The following is a 19903-nucleotide window of genomic DNA, read 5'->3' on the forward strand; positions in this document are numbered from 1 at the left end:
GCCACTTTAACTAGTTTATGCTCTAAGAGAAGATTTTCTTGAACAAAACACTAGTAGAATTTGAGAACTCTTGTGCCCCATAATTTTCGAGGTCCCTTTCAGCTTTTAAAAGTTTTAGACTGTGATTGGGGAGCAAAAGACTGGAATTCTAATTCAGGATTTTCCACGAACTTCCTGTGTCATTTAGGCAAGTCACTCTTCCTCTTTGGGCATTCACATTTCTCTTCCAGAAACTGAGGGAATTGAATGCAGTGATTTTGAATTGCTTCTGCTTTCAAATGCTTTATCTATTCTCCCTTATCTGATGTCCCTGCATGGCTGCTCCTGTAGAAAGTGGTCTAGGGTAGAGGGATGAGTGGGCCAGGAACAGAGGGAGACTGACAGTTCCTTCCCTGTTTCCTTTCACTTTGTATTATGACCGGATCCATTTCAAGAGACATAAATAAAGGAGGGGATAAGTAGAGGATTAGATGAGCAGAGACATAATAACACTTAAATATAGCATCATTGTGAAACTGTTTTATTTGCTCAACGGAAGATTCATGAAAATGACCTGTTTCTGATAGGGGACTGAGTCAGACAAAGATTACCTCATAACATTGCAATCTTACTTGTTTATAGCCAAACTGACTGCTGACCTGACAGAACACGTTGGGGGTTTTCCTCTCTGCCAGTTTCCGCCTTGGTAATGCTTGGTCATGCTTTCCCTAACCATCCTGGGGTTTCTGTCACACACCGAGCTGTGTGTCGTAGGGAGTGGGCAGAGCAGTTTCACCTGAGGTCTTGCAAGCATTTCCTTTAATGAGCTTCATGCAGTTAATCCTTGGGGCAACATTCTCCTAAGTTATGACTTGGTATCAAAAGGTTATACCATCCTGCCCTCACTTGCCCCTCCATCAGCACAGGAAGGCGAGGGACATTTTGGCACCGAATGTAGGACTTACATAGGAAAAGCTGCTGCTTCAAGAGATCTCAGGAGAGCTCTAGAAACGCCCAGTAAGTAAGTCCTGGCTCAGGGAAAGAAGAAAGGCCTTCAACAGCTGCTTTTGATTGGTTGTCACCTGTCAGCTCCCATGCCCACACCCACTGGCTTTGGAAGTTAGATTTCAGAGCCCCTGAGGCCCTTTCCAAAGGCGTCTAACCCCAACTTTCTCCAATCACTTCCTGTTTGCATTAGGATCTGTCCCTAGAAGATTTTTCTTTTAAGAAGACTTAGTTTTATGTACATTTCATCTCTCCTTTAGTACCTTTAGTACCTTTTTTTTTTTTTTAAGATTTTATTTATTTATTTGCCAGAGAGAGAGAGAGAGTGGGCACAGGCAGGCAGAGTGGCAGCAGAGGCAGAGGGAAAAACAGGCTCCCCGCCAAGCAAGGAGCCCAATGTGGGACTCGATCCCAAGACGCTGGGATCATGACCTGAGCGAAGGCAGCCGCTTAACCAACTGAGCCACCCAGGCGTCCCAACCTTTAGTACCTTTTGCTTATGACTTTGATTTCCGTTTCCTTGCCATCTAGGTCATATCAGATCTCACCACTTTTCTGTTAGTTCTGTGATCATACAAGAGAATCCCTTCACGGTATTGATGAAAGTTAGACTACTAGAGTCAGATTCATCCTATGGCAAATGGGAAGGGGGTGCTTTTCATAAACGTCATGTATTTACAGGTTGGGCAGTAATTACAGAGGCAACCACTGGAAGAGAATCACAAGTTCAACAGAGCTTGTAAACATTAATCACCAAGTCAAAGAAATAGAATAATTTCTTCTCCTTCTACACATGTACAGGCTCTAGATGATCATGGTAAGCCTTTGTGACATTTTCTTTCCTTCCAGATTGTTCTTGAAGATGTTAATTCAACCTCATTGTTCAACTAAGTTCAGCCTAGTTATTTAAGATGTTTATTGAACCTAGCTTTACTTTAAAAAAAAGAGGAAATTATCAAATTGGTTTACTTGCAGATGCTTACTTCATTAAGATTAGCTTGGGATAGTCATGGCTTATTAAAAAACCTAGATATAGATATTACCTCCACTTTATGGCATCAATTTGACTTGTAATATTTCTAGATATTCTAGAATATTCTAGATATTCCTAAGAATATTCCTAAAATATTCCTAAGAATAAATCTGGAAGTTAAAGAGTTTTACTGTGTAAAACAATTATGAAGAATCAAGTCTGATTTAATTTGGCATTAATTTAGGGTCAGGTTTCTTATTGAAAAAGTAAAATTTAAGGGAAATGTTAACATTGTAAAGAAGAAGCAGTACAAAGGAAAGCCTGATCCAAAAGTATACTTTGTGCTTTTATTTACAAAATATTTTACCATAACTGTTTATACAAAGATGCTAATAATCTGCTTCAGTAGTCTAATCCATGTATATTCAATATGAAAATCAATTAAGCCATTATTTTGAAATGCTAGTGATTGTATTTTTTTTATTAGCTTACGAGAAATGTGCCCTTAACCTTCCTTCTTAGGATATCTTTCTCCATAGTATACCAATTGGCGTTAAGGGAGCCTGCTTCAGCTGGTAGATTAGCCAGAGAACAGTATCTAGCAGTACTTCCAAATAGTATGTTCCAGACTGAAAGGCAAAGCTTGCTTAGATAACAAACATGGAAGACAGTTCTGAGAGGACAAGATGCTAAATGGCTCCTCACACTGATGTAATATGACAGCACTTAATCAATCCTATGATGCATTCGATAAACATTTATTAATCAGGTATTACCAATGCATGAATTGGCTCATTGAGACTGGTGAACTCTATGGATCCTTGAATCATTAAATTCTGCCCACAACAATTCCCTTTTTAGTAATTTGTTTGTCCAGTAGATCTTCAACTCCTCTTCCTCCCTAATCCGTGCTGTCATCAACTGCTTTCCTAAATAATCTTCTCCCCCACATTTCTCTCAATGGCTCTTGATTTTCATCCCTCTCTAGATTTGCCCATCAGGTCTAATTCCTCCCTCCTGAGATTTTATTAGACTACAAGGTAGGGAGGTGGGGAGGCAGGTAAGTGGGCATCAAAACCAGGGAAAGACACAACACGAAAAAGTTAGGGAATTTTTAAACATACTAATTTTTTTTCTACTTTGGTAGAATCCACATGGTCTGGTCAGGGTTATCTTTTATAGGAAAATTTCCCTAAATTAATTTTTTCTACACTAAAATTAGGATTCAAATGAGTTTAAAGCACGCTTCTAGATGAGTTCAAGACAAGGCAACTAAAACATGATCATCTCAACCATGGAAACAGAGTTCAGGATAGAAGTTCACTTCGGGGAATGGAATTGCCTGATAGAGGCTTGACATTTTCTGAGGGCTGGATGTGTACTATGTCTTGATCTGGGTGACGTTTACATGGGCATATACATATGTAAAATTCACCAAGCCTTACATTTAGGATCAGGTGCTTTGCCATAAAAGAGCTCTATCACAATGAAAAGAAAAACAAACAAACAAACAAACAAACAAACACCAAGAACATAATTGATGTAAAATGAGCTTTGAAACAGAATCCTAACCAGTTGTGACAGTCTTTTGAAAGATCAGTGATTGGTATAGTAATAACACCAATAGCAGAAGTATACACTTGGAATCTTGGAAAAGCAGCCTGAGGCACATAATGTGGTAACATGTCCCAAGCAATTTCTAAGATGGAGTGATGGTCTCTGAGGGTCCCTGATAGCTGGAAGTAGAAAAGAGAGAGGCAGTCAGCTGATCCCTGTTTAGAAAACTTTTTTTAAAATTGCACACTCAACATTTTACCCCTTTATTCTAGACCAATAAGTTACTTTTGTAGTAGATATGTCTCTTTTGAATCTGAGTGGCTTCATGCTCACATTTTTCTGGGTCTGCTTCTCACTTTATGAAGCACACTTCTAGGACAATTACATTTCCTGGACCCATAATGGCCCTACCCAGCTGAGGGTTCCATTGTCCTATTAGTCTTTCTACCTTCAATGCTACGGGTAGAAATCCTCTAGCTGAGGACTTGGGAAGAATTGAGAGAGGAAGTAGATTATAGGGAACGGCATGTTGAGGGGCAGAAAAGGACAAAACTAATTAAATTGGTGGTAAAAATGCAACTATCTAGATTCACCATTTTCCTTTGTAAAGCAATATTGCTAAAGACTTTAAATATGTTTCCAAACACTTACTGTACAACAGTTGGTAGGTTGGTGTTGCCCATTAAAAGGGACATAAAGAAAAGCATCTGGAAACATGTAAAGATGGACTTCATTTCAATATGTTTAAAATGCAATGGTTACCAGATGTCAGTTTTAAGGGAATTTGGAAAATAGTATCTTTTACATGACTGTGAGTTCAATGTTTTCTTTTCTAAAATTTCTTCTGACCAATTTTCTCTAATTATTTCTTTGTAGTTAAGGAAGAAATACATTTTAAACAAATATCTAATGCCAAAAATAATACAAAACTTTCTACAGCAAAACAAAGTGCAAAAAAAAAAAAAAAAAAAAAGTAAATAAGCCTCCAATAGGAGGTCTCAGGAAATGATTTATTTATTTTTTTTAAAGATTTTATTTATTTATTTGAGAGACAGAGAGTGAAAGAGAGCCTGAGAGGGGAGAAGGTCAGAGGGAAAAGCAGAGTCCCTGTGGAGCTGGGAGCGCAATGCGGGGCCTCCATCCCAGGACTCCTGGATCATGACCCATCCCAAGACAATCACTTAAGCAACTGAGCCACCCAGGCGTCCCTCAGGAAATGATTTAAAGTAGGGATTTACATTTCCTCCAAATCCCAGAGGATCAGATCTCAATAGAAAGAGAGCTGAAAGTACCCACGATCCTTCTGCTGAAACATCCCTACACTGTAATCTATTCAATGTGGTGAGTAAGATCAATGCAAAATTGCATTCTCTCCTGCTAACATGTTTTGTTTATTGCCAGACATGCTTTTTATTAGTAATGACAATATTTTAGGCCTCTTCTGTCTGTGTCTTGTAAAATTGCCCCACTTTCATTCATTTTGTTGACCAGTACTGACCTGTAACATTTTTAAGAAAATGTCAAGAGCAAAGTGTTCTAGTCATTTACTTCCTGGGAAGGAGTTTATGTATAGACACTCCTTACGCATTTGCTGACTGGCTGAAAGGGAAATTCATTTCTGGATGATATGCTGACATGCCCAGGAAATGGAAAACACTCAGCCATACGTGGTCTAGGCAGTCATTTATGTGTAAGGAGGTGATAGAGATTTGAGAGAATAATTCTGTCAAATTTCAGAGCCTCGAGAGAAGACCATATGCCACAATGGTGAAAAACAGATACTTGTCATTTAAACTGTCTTCTTTGCTATTCTCTTTTGGGAAAAAAATAATTCTGAAAAACATAAGAAGCTAATAAAAGCTGGGCATAAGAAAATAAATTTTATAACTTGCATCTCAAATGTAAAAAGGAAACAAAAGTTATCATAAAATATTCTTTCTGGTACATTTCAATAACTTTGCTAAATTGTAATAATGCAGATATCTTTGCCATCATGCAATAGCAGGAAATTATAGATGAGAGAGAAAAAGAGTGAAGAGAACTCTTCAGTGCTGTCTTCAATCACAGAAAAACCAGAGCTCGGGTAAAACTGGAATCAAAGGGTCTGCTCCTTTTCAACTATGTTACAGCTTTATGCTCCTAAAATTCATCAATGATGTCACAGGGCAAACACAGGCTAGTCTGGTGTGGAGACTTTCTCTACTTCTGGACGTGTGATTTGGGCCTCGGGGTCTCTCTTAGCTCCCTCTCTCATCAGTCTAGGGACTGACTGAATTTTGCAAGCATTTATTAAACTGCGGTTTTGTGAACGACAGGACCATGTAATGGGAACTACGAAAAAGGAAGTCAAAACAATTTGAGCCACAACCATAAGAAGCTTACAGACAAGGCAAAGAGCCCAGGTACAGAACTGGAAACTTGCTTCTTGTAACTTCCTGGTCATTGAGGTTTGGTGGGAGTCTCCAAAATATTTGGTGGGTACTCAGTTGGAGGTGTGTAGTTGTTTCTTATCAAAGAGGTAGAAGATACCGCACACCTATTTACAGCATACTCCCACTGAAGTTACTAATAGAGAACTATGTCGAAAGAAGGTTGTGAAATCATGGACTAACACTCCTGGACTGACCAGATGAGAGCAAATCTCGCCATTTCCAGTGCTTTTTTTTTTTTTTTTGCATGTGTTCAAACAGTACGGATTTTTTTCAGGGGGAAAGAAAAGATCTAGAGGTATTCCGAATGAATTTACCATATTTCAGTTGGGCCTAAAGAGGTACTACTGATTTTAAGACTTTAAGGGCAGGCAAGTGTGGTAGAGTTGTTTCCACCCAAACTTTCCAGTGGGATATTAAAACCCAGTCAACACCTTCTTATAAACAGGCATTTAACTTTATATAAATGTTTTAAAGGAAATTGACTACCTAAAATAAATTTTTAGTCAAGACATTTCAGTAACTTGTTTAAAAACTTTCCATCCTTCAGCAACATTTCATTCCTTGACACAGAATCCTCGAAAGAATACTGTGTTGCTGGCAGGTTTCATTGTTCTTATGCAAACATATGTATATTTATGTTTGACTTATACATGATATAATAAACATTACATTTACATGAGATTTACATAAAATATATTTAATATATGATATCAACATGTATAACATACATAGCTATAATTTTTTTAAAAACAATGCCGCCAGAGTTCTAAAGAGACTGGAGCTAAAAACTCAGAGGTTGAAGTAACTTGGTAAAGCTTTTTGATTAAAAAGTTTCTTAGATTCTCCTTTGGAATTAAACATACTGTCTCTTAGCTAGCAGGATATTTCAGCTAGAATCTTCTTTACCATATTTCTAAGGTCAGAAAGGAAGCTGTCTGGTTTATAGGAACTGAAGACCATACCTAGTAAATACTGTGAAAACAGGAATGATATTCTGATTCAGAAAATAAAAATGATAATAATGCATTCGTTGGCAAAACACAGAGTCATAGGGCTTCACCTCCTGTGCTTGTGGTTTGTTACTCTGAACCAGGGTGTGGCCAGATAATCTTGCCAATGAAAAGTCAATATTTGGCCAGCGTTTTGGCTCAATGCCTCAAGTATATTAGCATGAGTACCACGCCAGAGAAGGAGCCTGGCAGAAGAGAAGCTGCTGAGAACATTTCCTTCAACTCCTTTCCTTTATCTGCTTCAGGCTTCATTCTGTTCCAGTCCTTAATTATCAATTCGGGCTCAGCAACTACATGCCCTTTATTTCCTGTAGACAGGTTTTCTAGTCATTGATTTTCAAATAGGGCTACTGATTAAAATAGTAAAGAAGCTAATCCCTTTAATGTAAAAACCTGGCTGAAACTGGAAACGATCCACAGCAAAGGAAGAAAGCTGATGAACTGAGTAATTACTCACATCCTGTGGTTAAAAAGTTATGCACAGCTCGTGGAAAGGACAGCGTGGTATCCATATATATTACAACATCCCAGTGTGTCATGAGGGAGTCAAGGTGCACAGGAAGCTGACCTTCTCAGGTTGGTGTGGACAGCTGAGATGTAACACACATCCTATCACCCATTGGTTTGGATCTGAACCACCCATATTATGTGCACAATATCTGTGGTCTTTGCTGGGCACTTCTTTAGCTGCTTTTCATGTTTCCTGGGCTAAAGTACAATAGATTAAACACTAAAATAGGCCGTGATGCAGGGAGAAAAGACCCTGAAGGTGATGACCCTAAGAGCTAGAGTCCTGTAGTTTTGACTTCGCAACTGACGACGTCGGGCAAGTTCCAACCTCTCAGTATCTCATTTCCTTCATCAGTCAAATGAGTGTAATATTGCTGACCCTGCCCACTTGCCTCACAGGGTGATGATGAAAATCAAGAGAGATAATAGATATGAAAAGATTCTGAAGTTAAAAGTGCTGTATAAATGCAAGTGATTATTAAGAAAAAAAAAAAAGGCTGCTGTAGGCAACTCAGTTGGAAAAACTAGGCTGGTAAAGCTGCAAGGAACCTGAGAAATTGAGTCCAACCCCCTAATTTTGCAAATGGAAAAAGTTTGACCCAAAGAGTAGTGAAATACACAGATAATTTCCATAATTCTGTATGATAAAAATAATAATTAGAGCTCTTACTCTGGACCAGACAGTATGCTAAGTGCTTTACATACGTTATCTCATTTAATTTTTTCAGTGTCCGCATTAGGTAAGTGTGAAGCTTAGGTAGCAAATGACCTCTTCAAAGTCACATAATTAGTAACTGGAAGGGTCGCGATTCCAAGTTTCTGATGCCAGAGCCAATGCTTTCAACCAGCTTGCCGTGCTTTCTTACAGTTGTGAGCTTTTTCTTCCAGGGTGGCTAATAAGCATTAAAAAGGAACTTCTCTGAAGAGGCTCCTCAGCCAGCAGATAGAAAGCTAGCAGAGCAGCAAGTCCCTGTCTGGTATACTACATGTATAGGACAAAGGAAATATTTATTAAGCATTGGATATCCTTCCCTTTGGTATTCTAAAACTACTGTCATTATCAGTATCATTAACAGATGCTGCATACACAAGCAACACTTGTTTACTTACTTATAATCTATAAGCCCCTTAACATAAAACTTATGCAATTGAAAAGGGGAAGCTTTCATAACATAAGAGTTTCCTACGCTTTGCCATTTGCAGAGGTAGTAGCCAGCATCTCCCACCAAATAGGTCTAACTTCTGTAACCAATAGAATATTGCAGAAATAGCGGAGTATTCAATATATATGGACATTTCAAATTAAATAAATACATAATGGAAATTTCCAGTTCCAGCGCTAGCCTCTTTTTAGAACTGTGATGGACCAGTGGCCCCTTTTATACCTCCTGTTTTGCCCCTTTCCAAGGGGAGTGTTCTTTATCTATTCTACCATGGTTTGCTAGGTGTGGGGAGAGTGAGCAGATAGCTTGTCTCTGGGCCTTCAAATCATGGAGGAAGTGTACTCAGTGGGCTGTATTCAAGGGTCTACACCCGTAAGGCTACATCAGCACCTGGACTTGACTTAGTAAGATGACATTCTGGACTCTGAGCTAACACTATACTAGGATGAGACTTTTGGGGGCCTTGGGAAGGAGGAAATGTGTTTTGTTTATTTGAGGGATATGAATCCCTGGGGACCAGGGAGACCTGGGGTAGCCAGTCTCTATGTTCATTGTGTCAGAAATTCTCACTTCCTGTTATTCATGTCTTTCTGTAGTCTACATCTACAATGAATAACACTGCTAAAGTCAGTAGCTTATTGTGCAAATGGTAGACTTCCACTTTAGAAACTAAAGCCATTATAGTTTCCACTTTACTTCTATTGGATTACTTGCTTGGAGGGAAGCCAGCAACTATGTCAGGAGGATGCTTAATCAACCCTAGGTAGGTAGAGGTCCATATGAGGAGGAGCTAAGGCTTCCCACCGAGAATGAACTGCCAATTTGTCAGTGAGCCACCTTTGAAAAAGGTAACTCCAGGCCCAGGCAAACCTTCAGATGAGCAAAGCCTTGCCCAACATCTTATTGCAACCTTATGAGAGACTCTGAGCCAGAACCACGCAGTTAAGCCATTCCTGAATTCCCGACTCTCTTTGAGATAATTTTTTTAAAAGATTTTATTTATTTATTTGACAGACAGAGATCACAAGTAGGCAGGGAGGCAGGCAGAGAGAGAGAGAGAGAGAGAGAGGAGGAAGCAGGCTCCCTGCTGAGCAAAGAGCCTGATGCGGTACTCGATCCCAGGACTCTGGGATCATGACCTGAGCCAAAGGCAGAGGCTTTAACCCACTGAGCCACCCAGGTGCCCCATATGAGATAATTTTTTTTATTGTTTTAAGCAGTTGACTTTTGGAGGTAATTTGTTATAGAGAAACAGTAGAATATTGAAAAATGCTTACCTCAACAATTTAACTGATCTTAGAGATTATTTTTCAGCCACAATTTTTGGACTGAGGAAGTTAAAATGGTAGGCTGGCATCTTCATTTCAGATGAAGTTTTGTGTGTGTGTGTGTGTGTGTGTGTGTACTATTATAAATCATTATGGACCTAGATGTCTTAGGTTTGCCTTTGTTTTTTTCCCACCAGTTTTTCCTATGGTGGCCTTGAGGATGACCAGTTGCCTAACTATTCCAAATTCACCCATTGTAATGGTAACAAATAAGAACATACCAGTGATGAGATGAAATGTAATTTCTGTAACCAAATTCATTCAGGGATTTCTGAGCAAAAATTACCACTTTTTACTATTCTTGATGGAGGCAATTAAAGGAATGCTATCCTTCCCTCGAATTTTTAGAGGCAAAATTAAATGTGCTAAGGTATAGCCAATAATTAAAAAGTAGAATGGACTTTTTATTAGTGCTTGCTTCTGTCCCATCCCTCCATTTTGCAAAACTTTGGAGCATTATCCTCTCCCTAGAATCACGCATTTTAAAAATCTCATGTTTTTGTGTTTTTTTTTTTTTTTTCTTATTCCTTTTAAAAAGGCTTTATTGTCTCTGTGATCAAGATTCTAAAATCTTTCAGGGAAAGATTGTTGACATTGGCATGGCAGGATTCATTTTATTTTGTGGTAAAAGATCATTCAATTCATAAAATGTTCAACACACTTCAGAAACTGTAAATTCCCCAAATCCATGTGGAAAAGAACAAGGTCTATGAATCAAAACAGAAGGAGATTATGAGAATTTTTTTAAACAACCAGAAACATTAAAGGAGATTCATGATAATTTTTTCCCCAGACATATCCAGAAATTTCCCATAGGTGATAATTTTTTCCCTACTTGATGGCTAGTTTACTTTCCACCTTAAAAAAAGGAAAAATAAAACAAATGCGCATAACTAAGATTGTCCTAAGATTTTTAGCTCAGAAAAGAACAAGAGTTAGAGTCCTACAGGTTTTGCACTGCAAGCCAGCTTTAGCTTTGTCCTTTTTAAAGAATGGGCAAATGGCTGCCCTTACTAAGAAAAGAGCTTTTCTGTTGCTGAAGAGTGAATGTGGACAACAGGGGTGTCGTAGAGGCTATCGTAGAGGCTATCGAAGAGGCTAAGAAGAAGAGGCTAAGCTGTGATATTTTACAGAATTAATGTCTAATTGTTCCCAAAATGAGAGTTGAACAAAAAAAGTTGATTTCACTTTAAGAGATATTATTTTACTATTGCTTAATAAATTTCTATCAAACATAACATAGACTTTCTGTCAAATATTATTTGTTGGTATCAAGTAAGAATTGACTATTGAATCAGAATATTATGTCCTTATAATGCAATTGTGTCTGATTCTCACCAAAGCCTAAAGCTTTTTTGGTTCAATTTTGACCATCATACATCATGGCTTACACACACACACACACACACACACACACACAAAGGCTTAAGCAAAACACTAGGCTGTTACTGAGTATTTTATTTTTAATTTTTCTCTTCCCTAGGAATAACACAAAATGGACCTCTTTTGGAAATGTGATAAGGATATATCTGGTGCATTTTTCTTCTGCAATATTCAAAATAGATCTCCTGCCTCAGCAATGACAGTATTCTCTGAACCAAGCAATTATATATCCAAAGAGTGTGTGTGTGTGTGTGTGTGTGTGTGTGTGTGTGTGTATGGGATATATATAGCATTAGCCCTGAATGTATAGGATTCCTCCCATGCAACCACCACCCTGAGTAAGGTAAGGAAAAGCTTCCTCAGCTCCTTTCTGGCCAGCAAATACCACCTTCTCCTCCAGGTAATAACTGTTCTTGCTATTCTCACCAATGATTAGGTTTATATGGCTACTTTTTGAGATAAAATAAATATCAAAAGCTCATAAATAATTTATTTGTTGTTTTACAGCTTAAGTGAACCAGAAGTGATCACTACAAAGCTTGTGAGGGAACATTTACTATGAAATCTCCTCATAGGATGTTGCTTCCTTGTCATTCCGAGGATACAAGGAGACCAAAGGAGAACCTTAAGAATCCATACTTGTCTATAGGGTGGAATGAAAATGCACATTTTGTATGGTGTAAAAGAAAGTTGTCCTTTGTCCTATGGGTGGTACTTGAACCTTGCAAGTAGGTATTACCATGTTGTTCAAAGTGATGATGGATAAAAGTAAAAGTGTACTGCACAGTACCATGTGGTCACACATTATTCTTTTAACAAGAACAAGAAATCCAAACCGAGACATGTAAACTTTCCAGACAGAAACAGAGAGAGACCAAGCATTTTTTTTTTTAAATGTAAACACCATTAAGAATTTGTTGTTGTTTTGAAATCACCTCACTTAGCTCAACCTTCATATGTTGAGGTTGATTAACCCTGTGTACTTGATGTTCAGAATGTACTTTGGCTGATATTTGCTTGGTTGAGAGAATACTGTCATTGCTGAGGCAGGAGATCTATTTTGAATATTGCAGAAGAAAAATGCACCAGATATATCCTTATCACATTTCCAAAAGAGGTCCGTTTTGTGTTATTCCTAGGGAAGAGAAAAGTTAAAAATAAAATACCCAGTAAAAGCTTAGTGTTTTACCTAAGCCTTTGTAAATAGCCTGAAATTTAGAGACAGTGAATTAAGAATTCCATGTTGAATTAGAAATTAAAAATAGATGCAGTAGTGAGAAATGTATTTAAGGCCCTGCCTACACTGCAGCAAAAATCGGGTTTGCAAAAATTAGGATGATTCTTGCTAGCATGCTGTTAACACAATTTCTCTGGCCAGGGAAGATAAAAATATATGAGATTTTTTTTGGCATATTTTTTAAAAGACTTATTGATTTCCTTACTGTTATAAATGCTAATGCATGTTTTTTTCTTTCAGCATGTATTTATCCTTTTGTCTGTTTTATAATGAATTAGAATGAAGAGAGTAAGAATTAGAGATATTTAAAATATATATGATATTTTCATAGAGTATAAACTTATATCAATGTGTTTGAGCTCAATTTTCCTGATCAGTTTTACATGTAGTGTCCTGAAGTGTGAATTCAGTGAAATCATTAATAGGGGCTGGTTGAAATTATGATATTGTTATCCAGAAAGAGCATGACATGACCCTTCTGCTTATACACATACATGCACGCACACATATAAGCAGGTGTACACTTTAGAATATATTATCAAATAAAAAAGGGGACTACTTCTATAAGAACACATAACTGAGAATTATATAACTTCTATTATCCTATTTCATAAGAATGAACACTGCTTACAAATTAAAGCATGACAGTGTTTTGCCAATAGATCTCAGAAAACTATCACTTGCTAGAATATATGTAGTTAATATCTCAATGTATTCTAGAGTAGTAGATTCCTTGACACCATTGAAATAAATTTAAGTGAACACATGTATAATTTTTGTTCCCTAAACTTTCAAAAATAATCTTTTACTTTTCATTAGCTCTAAGACTGGCCAATCTCTTGTAATCAACTAATTAATTCATAGTGTAAGGTTTGTCTAAATGAATAACCCTTTTTTCTAAACCCACCATTTATATATTTTATTGCATGGGTCTCTGCCTCTCATCTCCAGAGCTGTGAGGCACTCATCATCCAATTATTTAAAAAGTTTTTTTTTTTCTTCACACTGATTATTTCTTCCCACTGAGATGAGCCATGAACAAGCTGTGGTCTTATACTTTCCTATCTCCCACCTTCCATAGTTTAGTTAGCTCCACTGGTGTTTGTTATGTACCCAACATCCTCTTTCGTTCCATTCTTCCCTCAGCTTTATTCCAACTCTTTCTCTTTTACCTCAGGAAAAACTTCTTTTATTTGTCTCTCTCTCATGTTCCACCTCTCTCTTTGTAATCTCCAAGAGAATGTTCATCATGGAGGATGTACCCCACGCTCCTACAGTGGAGACCCATGAGTTTTAAAGTAAGAATAAATATAACAAAGAGCTTTTCCCCTTTACCTTCTAAAGCTCTTGAAAATATTTAGAATTTCCCAACAGCCAGCCTATAAATCTCTACCTAACTCCAAATCTTTTCATAAAGGTAGCTTTTAATAAGAGGTCTTATTAAGTGATGTTGTTTTCTGTTTTATTTCATCACTGTTACAGAAATAGTACTTCTTTGTTTTTCACTGTAAGCTTAACAACTCCAGTCATATCGTGGGTGAAATAGGCATTAGCTGGCTAGCCTTGGCTCTTACTGTGTGTTCGTTCCTAATGTTTTACCCAGAAGTGTGCAAGTGTGCAAGTGTGCAAGTGTGCAACACAGCTGTTCTCCCTACTTCTGCCTTTCCCTTTCCTGTTCTCTAGTTTTCACCCAGCAGTCAGAGTGATTATTTAGAAGGGTCAATAGCACTTGCCGCTCAAACCTCCCCAAATACCATATTTAGAATAAAATCCAAAGGCTTCATAAAATTGATAGCCCATCAGATGCCCAATAACATATGTAACCCTCTACTATTGCTCCAATGTTATGTCCTTCCATTCTCCTCTCTTACCACACTTCAGACAGACTGAACTGTTTGTTCTTCTTCCAAAACACCAATTTTGTTTACTTTCTATAGAAGTCTTCCTCCAGACTGGCTCAGATCTGGGCTCATTTGTCACTTGTGGATGGCTAAAATTTTAGGTACTACTTGAATAGCCAGGAGGTGAAGGACAGAATTATGTGATAGGGACCTGATCAAAGAAAGACTCATTTGGAAATAACTAACATACAGATAACACCAAGACAGAGTTTGGCTGACTGTCTATGAGAAATCATGTGAGAGAGGGCAGCCAGGGGAACTGCTTTGGGAATGGTTCACAGTTGAGGGACTTGTAAGAGGAGCCAGTGAAGGAAAGAGGGTCGCAGAAGTAAGAGAATCCAAAAGCACAATGTTATTGAATATCTGTGATGCACGAATTGAAAAAAAAAAAAAAAAAGAATAGTAGATAATAATCAAGTCAAATATAACAAAGATTAGGAAGTATGAGGATCAAGGAAAAAGCCTTTGGCTTTACTGATTTATTGCATTGTTTGAGTTTGGAAAATATCTTTTGTACTTCAAATATCTGTCTTAACTAATGAATTTTTGGGGCAACTTTTTGAAATAGCCTGTATATTTATGTAACAGACTTTCTATGTGCCCAACACCAATCTCATTTTAAAAAACATTTTTAAAATTTAAATTCAATTAATAAACACATAATGTATTATTAGTTTCAGAGGTAGAGGCCTATGATTCATCAGTCTTTATAATACCCAATGCTCATTACATCACATGCCCTCCCTAATGTCCATCACGCAGTTACCCCATCCTTCCACCCCCCCACCCCTCCAGCAACCTTATTTGTTTCCCATGATTAAAAGTCTCTTATGTTTTGTCTCCCTTTCTGATTTCATTTGTTTCATTTTTTCTTCTCTTCCCTTATGATCCTCTGTTTTGTTTCTAAATTCCATATATCAGTGAGATCATATAATTGTTTTTCTCTGATTGACTTATTTTGCTTAGCCTAATACCCTCTAGTTCCATCCATGTTGTTGCAAATGGCAAAATTTCAATTATTTGATGGCTGTATAGTATTCCATTGTATATATATATACCACATCTTCTTTATCCATCCATCGATGGACGTCTGGGCTCTTTCCATAGTTTGGCTGTTGTGGACATTGCTGCTATAAACACTGGGGTGCATGTGCCCCTTTGGATCACTATATTTGTATCTTTGGGATAAATACCCAAAGCACATAGTGTAATTGCTGGGTCTTAGAGTAGCTCTATTTTCAACTTTTTGAGGAACCTGCATACTGTTTTCCAGAGTGGCTGCACCAGCTTGCATTCCCACCACCAACACTAATCTCATTTTGATTATTCTTATTTGTTCTTGATCATATGGACAGTAGTAAGAAAGTCCCATCTATAATCCCATTGCCCCTTGAAGGTTTCTATGAAATTGTTGCTTGTTAAACATAGAAGCTATGATATGTAAGGGATTTTGAGTAATCCAGAGATATTCACAGAATGAGACTCAAATCAGAAAGAAAATACATTTGTTTGCTTTAAGTTAAAAATGTTTTATTACTCTTTGTATGCTTTCATTGACAAGTCTATAGAGCTAGGTTAATATCATCTAAAACATTACCAGAAAACCCCTCCTGGAATGTCAGAGACTAAATCAGCATACCTATTAGTAAAAAAACTGCTTTTTATCTACTGTCAGTATTATGGAAGTCCTATACTCAAGCAAAGTTATAATTATATGTAATTACCTTTTCCATTTTCAACTAATTAAATTAAAAAAAGACCTGAAAACCCATCATCCCTGTATAACAGAGTGTACTGAAGCTTGAATGTTTGAACATTTAATCAAAAAAGCATATCAATTTTGGCTTCTTCTTATCCCTCTTGTTAACAAAAATAGTCCACTGGCTCTAGAATAGAAATTCCAAGCTTTGAAATTAGGTGGTGTTAGGTTGAGTATAAATTTGCTGTCATACTTTTGACGTGCATTTTTAAATTCAGATCTCAAAAGATCTAAAGAGGTATGATTTGTAATCGAAAACAGCATAATTAATACAAAATGATCCAAAGAATCAAAACAAAATAGCAGATAAATCCTCTGAATAACATCTAAACAAAGATGAGAAGTATGATGTCCTCACTAGTTGACAAAATGTACTCTCATGTATATACTCATTTAATTTGCTCATTGTTAATGTCTGCTGAGAACCAGATTGCTTTTCAAATGTTACTAATGTTAGAATTATAGATGACAAATTCTGTCTTGTAGACAGGGAAACATGAGAATACTTTACATTTTGACATGATACATTCCAGGATATATATAGCAAGCACAATATGAGAAAGCACTTTCCCATCCACATGAACTTTATTTATAAAATGTAAATTAAAATTAATCATGGAAGAATACCTAATATTGTTGAAGGGAAGAATTATTGTTGTAGAAAAGTCCATTTTCATATGGAAAAATTTTAAGTGAAAAAGTACAAAAATAATAATGATATTTTGTGTGTATGTATGCAAAAAAGGGTATATGTTTATTAAAGACCTAAGAGACATATACCAAAATGTAGTATCTTGGAATTCCAGATTAATTTTTTTTCTTATTTGCATTTTCTGCACATTCTGCAATTTACCTGTATTACTTTAGCATTCATTTTGTAATCATTTATGAAACGACATGGCTGACAATATGTAAAGCAGTGTATTGAGAAGTAAACCAAATAGACAGGAATCCCTGCCTACATAATGCTGATATTTACAACAAACAGTTTACTTGAACATGTTTATTTCCTATGGTTAAGAGCATAGACTTTGGAGCCATATTTGTGTTCAAATCCCAGCCTTGCTACTTATGAGGTGTGACTTTGGACAAGTTATTTATCCTGTTCCATGCTTCAGAGACCTCATAAATCATAGAAGGTTAATAATAATACCTACCTCAGAGAATGTGTTGAGAAATAAGTGAGTTAATATTTGCAAAGCACTTAAATCAGTGCTGGCATCTGGTAAACCTTTTCTACATGTAAGCTGTTATTATTATTATTATTACTGTGATTATTATTTATTGTACTTTTAAATCCCTGATAATACCTGGATGAAGAGTTTCATTGCCCCTTTATTTAAAAGGAGGTAGCTGAGCAGGCAAAACCAAAGTGTTCACTCTACAGAATCTACAAAGTGCAATGGAATCTATGGAGTGGTAGTTATATTGAGAAACGAGAACTTTAATCAAAACCTTATTATGAGGAATGTATTAAAGTTTTACTGTTAAATATACCATTGCAGATACATTAGTGCATTGATGTTCCATTTCTGTGTTTATACAACAGTCCACACACGTCTGACCTATCAGAAAATAAGGAAAATTTTTCCCGCCCATCTTTAATATAGGAAGAATAATTTTACTTAATGGACTTGATATAAATTGAAGTTATAAGATGTGAGGAAGAAAGGATGCTTTGAAGATACAGTGTAATTATTATTTTTAAAATAGGTATAATTTATTCGTCCCTACTTATCAGGTTTAATTAATTACTGTGCTTACCATGCGCTCTGATATGGAGTTCATACTAAGTACGATGGCTGTGAAAACTGCCGATTACTTTTTTTTCAAATTGCTTTTTGAAGTTTTCAAATTTTTATCCCAGGGTTGGGATAATGGTGTTGGGAACAAACAGGGTTGGTAGAATGGTGTGAGGGGTGGGATAATAACCATAGTGAGTGGTTTGCCTTCAAAGTTCATATCGCTGTTTTGCAAATTAAAAAGGAAGGAAAGAAAAGAAAAAAGGGGGCGCCTGGGTGGCTCAGTGGGTTAAGCCTCTGCCTTCAGCTCAGGTCGTGATCTCAGGATCCTGAGATCAAGCCCCATATCGGGCTCTCTGCTCTGCAGGGAGACTGCTTCCCGCACCCGCCCCCCTTGCCCCCCGCCTGCTTCTCTACTTGTGATCTCTCTCTGTTCAATAAATAAATCTTTAAAAAAATAAATTAAAAAAAGAAAAGCAAAGAAAAAAGGACAATTTCTCCATCATGTTTTTGCAAATGAAAACTAACCGGAAAATCTGAGCCCCAGGGTTATATATTATTTCCTGCACTTATTTATTTTTCAGCTATCTATGGTTAACTGCTAATGTTAGCGTCTTAGTCAGTGCTTTTTTCAGTTGCTCTTACTGAGACCCTCTGTGTGCAAGCACTGTACTAAAGCTAGCTTCTCAGTCAACAAAGATGAATAAGGTCTGGTCCTTGCCCTCAGGAAGTTTGCCATCTAGAAGGAAAGCAGACTTAAAAATAAGCCATTCCTGTTCAATACATTATTACTAGAGAAGAGTTTAAAAGAAGACATGCATTTCTTCCAGGCAATGAGTATGCGCAAGATTTTCATGGCATCATTGGTTATCATAAAACTTTGGGAGAACCTCCATATTTCTATGCATATTAGCAGTATTTCTATAACGTTTGTGTGTTGCAGACAAGTAATCAAGATCTAACACAAGAATTGAATAGGATGGCTGTATCATGGGGTCTGTAGAAAGACATTTATGCCAAGGCAGGGCATTTGTTTAGTAAGTACTGAGGCTCATGTCTTCATGTGCTTTCTTGATGGATTTTTAAAGCCTTCTCCCCCACTTCCATTATTCTGTGACCCCCTCTTACCAAGGGGTGTAAACTTGATGTTTCTGCAAATGAATCAGTCAGAACAGAAACATTAATTTTTTTGAGCAAAGCTATGTCAATAAAGCTTTAAAGAGAAGTTGTTGGAACTCCCAAACAGTGTATAGACCTCCACAAAAGAGGGCCATTGTGAATAGGGGAATGATCTCTCTTGAAGCTGGTATATGACTTCCTAATTATTACCTGGATCAAAGTTTTACCTACTAAAAATTTGATAAATGTAGACTTTCATTGTTCACAGTCTAAATAACCTCTTCTATACTTAAAAACTGGATGTTAGCTTTGTGATAAAATATTTCATATAAACTGGCACACACACAAAGCAATGATCTTTTTTTTTTTTTTAAGATTTATTTATTTATTTATTTATTTGACAGACAGAGATCACAAGTAGGCAGAGAGGCAGGCAGAGAGAGAAAGAGAGGAAGAGAAGCAGGCTTCCCCCTGAGCGGAGAGCCCGATGCGGGGCTCAATCCCAGGACCCTGGGATCATGACCTGAGCTGAAGGCAGAGGCTTTAACCCACTGAGCCACCCAGTTGCCCCGCAATGATCTTTTTATATCCAAATTATCTCACTCAGAAAAATCCCACCAAAGTACGTAAAAGAAAAATCTATGACAATTTTATTTTGAGCTCATTGTCAATTCTCATTCTTGGTTTAAAGAGAAGCAAAAGCGTCTATAGTTTGATCTGTATTTTGATGTTGACTTGGCCATTTCTCCTACTTTATGCATGTTTAAAGATAAAATACTTTTTAATTGGCAAAATCACAAATAAA

At 37.0% G+C, this 19903-nt stretch overlaps 1 long non-coding RNA gene across 4 annotated transcripts in view; it reads left to right on the forward strand.

Annotated features, from left to right (window-relative positions):
- LOC116591672 overlaps positions 1-19903 on the forward strand; it is a 275207-nt gene that overhangs the window by 6106 nt on the left and 249198 nt on the right. The window contains exon 3 of one of the 4 annotated variants that reach the window (XR_004286115.1): positions 1666-1853. The exons of the other annotated variants lie outside the window; for them this stretch is intronic. This is a non-coding gene — a long non-coding RNA (uncharacterized LOC116591672). Of the gene's footprint in view, positions 1-1665; positions 1854-19903 lie in introns of those variants that run through there. 4 annotated transcript variants of the gene reach the window in all.

Source organism: Mustela erminea, chromosome 1 (assembly GCF_009829155.1).
Source record: "Mustela erminea isolate mMusErm1 chromosome 1, mMusErm1.Pri, whole genome shotgun sequence".
NCBI classification, from domain to species: Eukaryota; Metazoa; Chordata; class Mammalia; order Carnivora; family Mustelidae; genus Mustela; species Mustela erminea.